Source organism: Palaemon carinicauda, chromosome 21 (assembly GCF_036898095.1).
Source record: "Palaemon carinicauda isolate YSFRI2023 chromosome 21, ASM3689809v2, whole genome shotgun sequence".
NCBI classification, from domain to species: domain Eukaryota; kingdom Metazoa; phylum Arthropoda; class Malacostraca; order Decapoda; family Palaemonidae; genus Palaemon; species Palaemon carinicauda.
The window spans coordinates 106,475,762-106,488,786 of NC_090745.1; the positions used below are offsets into that span (position 1 = coordinate 106,475,762).

Sequence of the window (13,025 nt, forward strand, 5' to 3'; positions counted from 1 at the left end):
GGCCAACCCATGATAAAATTCAGTCTTACAACTGTACACAGAAGAGTGATGTTAGAAATCTTCCGTCAACTAACGACTATCACTTAACCTATAGTGAAGTTTAGATCGTTACTAAACGTTCCTATTGTAATTATAAAAAAAAAAAAAAGTTTATTCGTGAAATAATTAATATTGTGATAAAGTGGATTTGACAAGTAACTAGATTATGCAATGTGATAATATATACGTGGGAATGCATGCAACAAGTTACAAACTAATCTTTTAGGTCCTACAGTGCACCAGGACTTTTCCGTGTGTTATTGGCTGGGAAAACAGACTTTAAAAGTAAAATGTAGTAGGCTTGGGGTATAAAATGTGCCATTTCAAGATAATAAAGTTGCAATGGAAGACAATTACAGAAACTACTCCATGAGCCACAAAATCACATTAACACAACTAAAACACCAAGTTTATAAAGCAAAACCATTTGAAATCTAATCACGGTTAAAAGGGGAAGCTTTTTAAGGTAGGAAGTATGGAGAAAAATTACTAATGGGTAACGGAAATTATCCCTATAAATGCAATAATAACCATAACAAGGTAAGCTATAGACTACTTACCATCGCGGGAGTGCAGTTTCATGAAAAATCCGTAGATGAAGAAAGGTATAATACAACATAAACACCAGTTTTTTCCCGTATTTACAATCCAGTACTAACAACTAATGCACGATGAATTAGACCATTAAGTTATAAATATCAAGATTAGGGTAATGGATGCTAAATATGGCAAAGAAGTTGGGCGAAGACTGGTCAGATGTAAGGTTGAAGCACGGCGGACCAGTTACACACACCCACCCACGACACAAGCTTAACTGGACTAGAGCAAATTTGTAAGGTAATTTGCTGATTATCTGTAACACGTGTCATGTCCGCAAGGGCTTATTTTCCGTGTTCCACTTATTGTGGGGCAATCCCAAGGCCAATATATTGGCCTTGGGCAATCCTAACACAGTCGAACCTTCATGACGATTGTGAAATAATAATTCCTTTGGTTCCGCAATGCGAGTGATCGATTAGTCATTACTTGTAAGGTACAGCGGGACTAGTAACACGAATGAATGATTTTAAGTATGGGAGAGTAAGAAATAGGATGCACAATGGAAAGAGAAAAAAATAAAAGCTTAGCCGATTTAGAAGAGGCATTCAACTTTTCGGTTTGGCCACGTTTGCCGCAGGGCTCTTTGGTTCAATAAAGCAAATAGCACCTACTACGATTTCATTGGATATTTGTAAAAGTTGATACAAATTGACATTTTGACGCCTGCGTAGGGCGGTAAGTGTTGTTCCGTAGCTCGGGCTAAGATTCACTCAGCCTTCCATCTGTCTTATTCTATATACCTTGCTGTATACTGTATGTAAAAGGCTTGGACAACGGTAAATTTAAACGTAGCCTTCATTATGGATAGACTATATTAAAACAGGATTATAATCATCACCATTATAATTAATAATGTCATTAGAAATATTAATAGAAAGAAACATTGGGATCAGTTTATTTAAGCTATTCAAGCGTCAAAACCACCTTGGTGGTCGCCTCATTCGAAATGAGCTTGTCCTGGTTGTCCAGTAGTTTGACAATAAAGAACCCTTACGGGGACAGCCATAGACAGTCGACTGTCGGCTTTGATCCGAACTTCCGAACTCATTTGAATGTTTGACTGAATTCGTGTGATGTGATATATTCTTCACTGCGTTAGTGTTAGCTCCTTAAGGTAATTACTCTATTTTATAAGGTTTTTCAATTCTTCAGCATGCACGCAAGAATCTGACCTATTCGCATCGTACGAGAAACAGAAATATTGGAATTATGTCCATGATTGAGGGTTGATATTGTGTTTGCCACGCAGTTGTTAGATGATATCAAAGGTTACCAACCTTCTTTTTAGACACTTGCCAGGAATTAGATGGATACATAAACACTCGCACAAATTATATATATATATATATATATATATATATATATATATATATATATATATATATATATATATATATATATATATATATATAATCTGGTGGATGCATAAACACAAGCGTATATATATATATATATATATATATATATATATATATATATATATATATATATATAAACATCATCATCATCATCATAGGTCCGGGTCTTCCAACTGTTCTAGTGCCTTGTGTAGCCCAAACCATCTCCATCTACCCCTCATCATGATCTCATCCACATATATAAGCTTATAATTTCAGTTCTAATCCTGACCTGCCTTTTAACTCCCAAATATCCCTCTTAGGCCTTTGTTCTCAAATCTACTACATCTATTGGAGATTGCCGCATTGTCATAGCACGACTCGTGTCCATGCACACACACACACACACACACATATATATATATATATATATATATATATATATATATATATATATATATATATATATATATATATATATATATATATATATATATATTTACCTTATATTTTATACATTATTTTGTTAAATATTTTTACGTTTCATAGTTCATTTTGCTTTTGAAACTACTGCAATGATATTTTGAGAAGATGGATTATGACGAATATGCAGTATCATAATTTATCATTATGATTATAATTGCTTGCTAAACTACAACCTTGATTGGAAAAGCAAGATGCCATAAGTCCAAGGGCTCCAACGTAGAAAAATAGCCTTTATATCTGTTGTCGAACAGTGCCTTCATTCGTCGGCCTTGCATCTGCATATTCCTTTGGACAAGAAAGAATAAAAGAATATTTTATTTCAAAATGTTAATTCGTGATAGCTCAAGGCTGAAACCTATAATGATATTAAACCTACTGTTTAATAGACGTCGGTCTATCAATCATCCAACCAGGTGCCACAAACTACCTTGTTGATCACCAATTAATTGTCAATTATCACTAATTGCTGTATAATCATAAATACCACCAGTAACTAACTCAATTAGCTGTCCACGCGTGACACAAAATCGTTAACGGGAAATGATGACGTCAGATTTACCAATTTTTAAAAAATAAAATCATCTCGTAACGCCTATTGATGCAAAGACCTCGATTAGATTTCTCCAATCGTTTCTATCTTGAGTATTAATCATTGACAATACTCCATTCACCATCATCTACTTCATGCTTCATAGTCCTCAGCCATGTAGGCCTGGGTCTTCCAATACAATAATGTTTGCTAATTTTTTTGTGTGTGGAAGTGTTCAAACACAGAAGATTTGGGTATTTTTTTTTTTAGTCTATTATATTTATCTTCTCTCGAAGGTTCAAAGCTGAGTGATTTGCTAAATCGTTTTTTTATGCACATTGTTGTATTCTGCAATTTTAAAAGCCATACAGGCAATTGAGAGATTGTAAGTCCTTTATTAATGTCAACCTAATTCAAGACTCTTCCTCACTACGAAGGATTATCAATTCGGATAAATTGCTCTCACCGATTCTCATTATTTTGCTTCCTCCCAAGGTTTTCATTTTTTACCAAATCCTGAGTCTCTCTCTCTCTCTCTCTCTCTCTCTCTCTCTCTCTCTCTCTCTCTCTCTCTCTCTCTCTTCCGATTAACTGTTAATTGTTATCGGGGAAACTGTCGAAACTAAGAAAAATGTCTTGCCCATTACGGATTTGTGAACAAACGGTTTTACTGAGGAAAATCTAATCTTCCAATTCTCTTCGATCTTGATTCGTGTTTCGAATCTGTTATCTTATATATTGGGCAGTGAGAAGAAAACTGGCTTCAACAGGGAAAAATAGCCCCGTGTGGAAAGAAAATAAACTATATGAAAGGTAATGAATAAAATATAAAATATCTTAAGATCAGTAACAACGTTACAATAGATCTTTCATACATAAACTGCGAAGAGAAACTAATGCCAACCTGTTCATCATAACAGCATCGTCTGCAAGTTTGAAGTTCTGAAGTTATTCTGATTCTACTGCCTGATTTAGAAGACCATTCCACATGATAGATGATAGAAAAATAAAAAGAATAACAGAATGGGCTCTTAGAGACCGCAAACGAAACGTAAAAGAGAAGATAGTTGACGATTTAAGAAAATTTAAAGATATATATGTATATGTATATATGTATATGTATATATATATATATATATATATATATATACTGTATACATGTATATATGTGTATATATTTTTTATTTAAAAACATTTGTATATATATCATAGTCACCATAAGCAGCAGCCGTAACTAGGTCATTGCAGAACAAAGACCTCGGACATTTCCTTCCTCTCGCTTCTGTTTATGGTCTTTACATGCCAGTTTATACCCGCACATTTTTTTAGCCCTTCAATCCATCGTCTTTTCTTAATTTTCCTACTTTTGCAATCTTTATGGATCCATAGTTATTCTTTTTTGTCCTCCTTTAATTTGTCATTCTTATATGCCCTGCTTCTGTCTATTTTTTTTTCTTACATGTTAGAATATCCTGTACTTCAGTTTGTTCTCGTATTCATGTTGCTCTTTTTCTGTCTCTTAGTGCTATTGCCATCATAACTCTTTGAGTTGTAACTAGCTGATGTTTTAAGGCTTTAATAATGATCCAATTTTCTGATGCATTAGTTAATACTGGTAAGACCATCTGATGAAATAATTTTCGTTTTAGAGAAACTGAATCTGTCATAACACTGGAAATTTATTATATTTAAATGAACAAAAATTATCCGTAAATTGTCCCCTTTTATGGTACGGATCCCTTATAATTCACAGAAAACTTCTGGAAGCACCGTATGAACCCTATCGCAGACACAATTTATTATCTCTTGTAGTGTCCTTATTTCCTTTCCTCACTGAGCTATTTTCCCTGTGGGAGCCCTTCGGCTTATAACATTCTACCTTACCAACTAGGGTTGTAGCTTAGCAAGTAATAATGATGATAATGTGGTTACTCGTCAATGCCCCATTTCTTTTTAAAAAAAAACTCTTGACTGTTGATAAAAATTGCAACTTTTGCCGTTTTTGACCTGCGTTGGTTCACTCTTAAAGCTCATAACGTAACTGGATACGCAAAAATTTATAGATTTTATTTTTTTATTTTTCTTATTTACCAATACTTATGTTTATACTCAAGGTTTTTTCTTGGTAGATATAATTTACACCACGCGGAAGTAAGGTTTCTCTTATGTTGATTAAGTAATTCGTTTTTATTTATTAGTTTCTCGTTACTATGATTGTAACATACTGTAAATAATTTTCGTGTGTTATGCAGATTACTTTGTTATACACAATTTTTTTTATTTTTTCTTATTTTGTTGTAAGGTTGTTGATTTGAGGTGGCCTGGCATAATACGTGCGTATTTTTATATCATACGACGTTGGTGTGCTCGCTTCTATTATACAGTTGTGTACTGTAGGTACACTATTCCCCATCTATATAGCAGGTTATTCTTGACATAATGTTTGGCAGGAGTGAAATTGTTCTCAATTTATCAGAGCTGTAGCTTAAGGAAAATACGTTTTCTTTAGGAAATTCAGGATGATATCAATAATCATTGACGGTTTTGTGACTTAAAAAATAAAAAAAATACAAGAAATTTTGAACCAGTAAACTTCCAGAGAGCCAAAGCTAACGTCGAAGTTAGAAAATAGCCATTACCACAAAACCTGAGTGAGTTATTTCCATTGAAATGAACTGATGTCGACAGAGACAAGCAACGGAAAGGGTATAAAATCGAAATGACCTCATTACCGTTGGCACTTCCCCATGAAGGGATCCCTAAATTTGATGACCCGCGCTCCTTGGCGTAAATTAGAGAAGGTGAGATCAGGGCCCAGAGCGAGTCTGTAAAAATGTACTTGGATGCGGGGAAACTTATATGGACTTGGGCCTAGTTGGATAATAGTTCCAGGCTAAGGGTATTTTAGACTTTTCTTTTGTCAATGTTGAACAAATCTGTTGAGAATGTATCCATGTTCTGAGGTTGTTTTTGGAAGTCCTCCTTTTGGCCAACATTTGGTGTATCAAGGGGAACCATTTTTTTGTGTTCCTGAGATTCATAGCAGTGATTTTAAGCGACTTGTCCGTCCTCATCACCATTGGTTTAATTGATATACATTTTTTATTTTTTCCCAATTCGTATTTTGATTTTTGATGTTACTTAGTGATGATTGGAAACAATATAGTAGTACTTAAAAAGGTATCTATTGAACCATTTTATTCATTTTGTTAGTTTTCAATTATGTGAACGTTTATAACTTGTTATTAACATTGAGAGAGAATAGTATTTGGAACATTAAGGCTAATTGAAGAACAATGTACCGCACGTGTTTAATACACGCTCGTACACTGTAACAATATTGCTTCTTTTTATCTCTTACTCTCCCTCGCTCTGATAATATAAACCTGTTTAAACTTACTATCTCATGTCTCGTACTGTTTGAATTTTACTTCTTGCGCTCAACTATACTGTACATAAGCTTGTCTTGTTGCACTCAGTTGCATTCACCTCGTCTCACTGTTAGAACTTAACAGAAATACGTTGCCACAACAATAGCCATACTATGAACATTTACTCCGCGATTTCTTAAGTCTTGGCTACAATTTTAAATAGAATACGGGGAAAATTTGTAGATACAAACTATAGTCTCTACTTCCCACCTTCATTTTGAATTCTCTTGTAAAATATAATCCAATAATTTGGAAAGAAAAAGATGTGTAACCTATTGAATTATCGATGTATTTAAAAAAAAAGATTATTGAATACGACCAGAAAATATCTCATTTTATTGAAATTCCTATTCCACCAAAGACCTGAAAATGACGATAAGCCCCTTTCAATTAGCAGATGCTTTTCGATTACTGTTTAATTTTTCATTACGCAGGCATAAATATGCAGAGAATATGAAGACGCGCTTTTGCCATGAAAGGTAAATTGGATGTTGCAAATTTTAAGTCATTCAAAGACTCTGGAATAGGTTTATGGGGTCACTTTAAAGGCCTCTGATTAAAAAGGATCCCAAATGAGTTTCCCAATTTTTAGTGTCTGGATTAAAAATGCGAAACCTTTCATGGACGATACTTATCCTCTTTGATGCGGTTTTTTTTTTTTTTTTTTTTTTTTTTTTTTTTTTTTTTTTGCCAATCATTTGTAAAAGTTCGTTGGCGGTTCATTTATAATTTAGGAATCAACGGGTGGTTTTCGGGGTATTTGATTTAAATTGCTTCTGGTGATTTGATATATTATAAGACCGAAGAACGAGATTTTGAGTAAGTATATAGTTTTCAATCTTCAAAATTAAAATTAAAGGAAATGACATTTACAATATATATATATATATATATATATATATATATATATATATATATATATATATATATATATATATATATATACATATACACACATATATGTATATATATGTAGATATATATATACTATATATATGTAGATATATATATATATATATATATATATACTATATATATGCATGTATATACACATATATGTATATATATGTATATATATGTACAGTAGATATGTATATGTATATATATATATATATATATATATATATATATATATATGTATGTTGTAAATGTATGTATGTATATGTATATATATATGTATATGTATGCATGTATATATATATATATATATATATATATATATATATATATATATATATATACATATATATATATATATATATATATATATATATATATATATATATATATACATATATATATCAACAGCCGTTGCTAGTCCAACAACGGCAACAACAAATGCAGCTGTTTGTAGTCCATAGCAGGACAAAGACCTGAGACATGTCCTTAGTTATGTCTGGGGATAGGCTAATTTCATCACCACGCTGGCCACTTCGAATTAGTGATGGTGGGAGACTAGTTTGCTCACTCACAGCAAACCAACCTAGTATGGGTGGCCCTGACTAATACAACTTTGCTGATCATGGCGATACAGAAACCATTTCACCACGTTAAGGTATTATCCCTATTGTTATTCCACTGCAGGAAAAAGGCCTCAGACATGCCTATTCACTTGCGTCTGCTTATGGTTTCTCTACGCCAGTTTATACTCTCAAATTTTCTTAGCTCGTCAATCCATCGTCTTCTCTTCCTTCTCGTGCTTTGTTTGCAATCTCTAGTGACCCATTCTGTTATTCTTCTTGTCAATCTATTATCTGTCTTTCTCATTAAATGTTCTGGTCATGTCCAATTCTTTTTCTTGCTAGTTGTAGAATATCCTCTACTTTAGTTTGCTCTCGTATCCATGTTAGTCATTTTCGGTCTCATTGTGTTATTCCTTTTATTATTTTTACATATCTCTTTAAGTTGTAACTAGCTTGTGTTCTAAGGCTTTTGTAAGGCTCCAAGTTTCTGACGCATAAATTAATACTGGCAGGACCTACTGATGATTTGTTTTGAGAAAGTGGCATTTTACTTTTCCCAATCTCATATGCATATATATATATATATATATATATATATATATATATACTGTATATATATAATATGGATATATATTTATATATATATAATATATGGATATATATTTATATATATATAATATATTTATATATATAATATGGATATATATTTATATATAGTATATATATATATATATATATATATATATATATATATATATATATATGAAATGTTTGGATATATATTTATATATATATAATATATGGATGTATTTTTATATATATAGAATATATGGATATATATATATATATATATATATATATATATATATATATATATGATATATGTATATATATATGTATATATAAATAACATATGGATATATATATAAATATATATATATATATATATATATATATATATATGTATATTATATAAATATATATATATATATGTATATATACTTTATATAAATATATATATATATATGTATATATACTTTATATTTATATATATATATTATATATATATATATATGTATATATACTTTATATTTATATATATATATTATATATATATATATATATATAGAGAGAGAGAGAGAGAGAGAGAGAGAGAGAGAGAGAGAGAGAGAGAGAGAGAGAGAGAGAGAGAGAGAGAGAGAGTTTGTGTGTGTGTGTTTGAAATGTTCTTTATCATACTGAATAATTGGATATTCCAAGGTCAAAAAGTTGTCAATCTGAATAATCGACCCTATTTAATTGCTCATATTTAGCTATTGCATTTATTACAATCCCTTTTATATTTTTTCAAGGAGAATCACGGATATTTTTACCGTGACATCAAATCGTTATGCTAAACGCTAATTGCTTTGCTCACAACTGTTTTTTTTATCTCTGAATTGAGCCCATTTTCACTACTGATAAAACTATGCTATTTTAATTATATTAATGATATTGTTCTTTTAACAGATCGTATCCTATTGTATTCACCTCATTGTTTGCGAAACTTTCAATGTTAAGCATAATCCCTTTGCCCACTTGAGCAACAAATAGACTTGCAACTGTATTGTTTACTTTCCTCTGAAGTGTTCTTCTTCTATTAACGAGATTTCCCCCCATTTGTATGAGGTAAGCACGGTTGCCTTCTCATTATAGAACTTAGATTTGCCTTTGGGGTAGACCGTATGTTCATGCGTTGTACGATTCACCAGTGTCCATCCTCCCAGCAGTGAGGAGATCTGGCGCAATTTGGTTGACCGTTTGAGACGTGTAAGGTGTCTGTTATAATTTTAGGTGTTGGAGTGGCCTTGTTTATGTGTGTAATCACTCAAGTGTTATCCGGGTAAAATTTTACGGATTATGTGATGGTGGTGGTCGAGGGTGGGGGGTGTGGGGGGGGGAGGGGGAGCTTTTAGATGGTTTGGGAACTCTTAATCTTTGCTGTGCTGGGGCAGAGTTTTCATGCTTGAGGTTACACTCGGGTACACTATTCTATCTTATTTCTCTCCCTTTTTTTCATATAATTTTAGTTTGTACTGTATGTGAAATATCTACTTCAATGTTACTAATCTTAAAACAAGTAATTTTAATTATTCATTACTTCTCTTGTAGTTTATTTATGAACTTATTTCCTTCCCCAATGGGCTATTTTTCCCGTTTGAGCCCTTGGGCTTAGATCATCCTGCTTTTCCAAATAGGGTTGTAGGTTAGCTGGTAATAATAATAATTATAATAATAATAATGTTGATGATTACTTATGGGCTGTTTTCCTGGTTCTGTCACAAGGAAAGTCCCACCCATGCAGGATCTTCAAAATTTGTTTTTTTGTAAATATCCTTTAATTATCGAGATCGATAGTGTAGTCTACGTTAATTGTCAATTCCACATTATATACATGTCGACGAGAGATACTTTACTTTAATGGCTGTTTTTTCCGGTCCTATACAGCAGGGAAACCCTACTCTCTACAGGACCTCCACAGTCATGTTTGTTCGTAAGCATTCAACATTTCACATCGCGTATTGCTCTTTTACTGTTACATCTTCATTATCAGAGCACTCCCTAAGACGGACCAGGTTAGTATTGGGAGATCAATAAGCAATTCGTTAGTGTCTTGTAGTTTCTACAACCTCATCATACGTGTGAGCTAAGAACTGGGTGTTTGTGGGAGCGTCCCGAGTCATCAGCAGCTATTGCCTGGTCCTCCATGGTCTTAGCTTGGGTGGAGAGGGGCTTGGGCACTGATCATATATGATCATTTCTAGGGCAATGTCACTTTCCCTTGTCTCTACCATTTATGAGTGGCCTTTAAACCTTCCTGAGAATGGAAAGAGCAATACTTCAATATCATCTTAACGCTGAAGTTATTGTCAATTTCAATAAAATTGAAATTTGGGTTCGAAATGTTGAATATTGTCTCGAAGTTTTAAGTAAAATTTATGATTGAAGGATGCATTTTGGTTTACATGCTTGTTCAAGGATGAAGTAAATTTCCTTGGTTATATGACGAATGTAGATTTCTCTTTATTAAAAATTGAGATTCGAATTCATTTTTGTATTAAAGTTGTTTATTCCTTATCTTCTTACGGATGAAAGTCAAATGCCCTTATGAAGGATGAATTGTCAGTTTAAAACGGTTAGAAATTTCACTCGAATTGTAAAGAAAAAAGTTATTTGAAAAGTGAGAAAAGGGATACAGGACGGGGGAGAGTGGCTTTTAATTAGTGAATAAAGAATTAGCTTCTTCTTTTTGCACCATGCAGTATATATATATATATATATATATATATATATATATATATATATATATATATATATATATATATATATATATATATATATATATATGGTGTAGATACAAAATTTCAACATTATCCAATCCCTTAACAGCAGTATTTATAGAGAAAAACCACACTAGTTACTACCACAACCAACTTTTACTTGCTTAATCACACATGAATTCTAAGTGTAGTAAATGTTGTACAGTATTATTTACTTCCAAACACCTGTGCAGAGAGATCCTATACAACGTGTCAAAGGTCACTACATAGTGCAGCATTCGCATCTATCTTGCACCCCTTATCACATCACTTATCCAATCATCCCTAGGCCTTGTTGCCCTACCACCTCCTCCTACTTCTGAATTATAGACTTTTTTCATTAGCTTATAGATATCCAGTCCTTCCACATGCCTGAGCCACTTTAATATACCCTGATCCTTTCCTTTGTAATATTTCTAATTAGTATCTTTCCCTACAGTATTAACTCCCAAGTACCTCTAAGAATTGTCAACTTTCATTCTAATATTCACTCATAACTTAGTCATCCTTATTTTTATTTACACTCAATACCTTGCTCTTGCTCACATTTGTTATTAAATTTTCCCCTCTTGCAAATATTTTCAAACTCTTGCCTGCTTGTGCCGTTCCTTTTCACAGCCCCTAAACTTCAACCTTTCCACATTGTATTCAAAGCTCTCTTAACACTTTTGTCTCGGATGCACTTTCACATAAAGCCAGTCACTCTCCTACCTATATACTGTAATATACATTTTGCTTCTATCACAAAAACATTTGTTTTCAACATCCATTGATCTATACCACACATCCTTCTGAACCCTCTTCATTTAGTCTCTATTGATTATATTTTAAAACTTTTCTTAATTAATGAATGCCCCATACTGCATTTTCAATTTACATAAAGATTTCTCTCACAATTACAGATCATCATCTTTACCACAGATATCCCTGCATTAAGGGGGTCAGTTGACTGATGCGGACTCTTCCAGTGCCTTTTGACAAAGGCATCCTCTTCTCCCAAACCTTACCTCTCCATATTATCCTTTACCTTACCTCGTCATCTAATTTTCTGCCTTGCTCTCTATTTTCTCCTCCCCTAACAGGTTTCTCCCAAGCCCTTCTCACTCCCTCCCCACCACGCATCATAAACACGTGCCCACACCATCTCATTTGTGACACTCTTATCATATCTGTAATCTTTACTATGTCTGACATTCTTCCTTTTTCATCATTATCCATCTCAGCTTTCTCATCTCTTGTTTTCTCAAGCTTTGATTGAGCCCACGTTTCATATCCGTACATTAACACCAGTTTTATTAATTTGCTGTAAATCTTGACTTTCATCTTTTTTTTCTCTCTTTTTTTTTCTTTTTACCACATACCACTCCCACTACCTCCCCCCATTTCCCCCAATCTGCTTTTATCCATTTCTCTACTTCAGCCTCACATCCTCCCTCCTGATTTACAGTAATTACCAAGTTTTTAAATTGTTCCACCTGTTTTGTAACCGAGCCTCTACTTTCATGTACAGTATGGCTATCCTGTCCCTACCTTACTTACTACTCACTGTAACCTCAGTCTTATCCACATTCACCCTCAAGCCACTCCTCTCCAAAGTCTCCCGTCACTCTACAACCCTTCTAGGTAAGTTTACCTCATTTTCAGCAGTAATCCCCAAATCATCTGTAGATAGCACTCTAACAACTCTTAATTTCCGATCTCTTCACTTAGCACATCCACGCTCAGCACAAATACTGCACAAACTGGCTTAATCCTGACCCCTGGTGTAATCCAACAGTAAC

The 13,025-nt window shown here is 33.1% G+C and overlaps 1 protein-coding gene across 2 annotated transcripts in view; it reads right to left on the minus strand.

Moving 5' to 3' along the window:
- LOC137615393 (uncharacterized) overlaps positions 1-13,025 on the minus strand; it is a 326,176-nt gene that overhangs the window by 308,856 nt on the left and 4,295 nt on the right. Inside the window, exon 1 of one of the 2 annotated variants that reach the window (XM_068345224.1) lies at positions 600-831. The exons of the other annotated variant lie outside the window; for it this stretch is intronic. The gene's annotated coding sequence lies outside the window, so the exon portion shown is untranslated. Of the gene's footprint in view, positions 1-599; positions 832-13,025 lie in introns of those variants that run through there. 2 annotated transcript variants of the gene reach the window in all.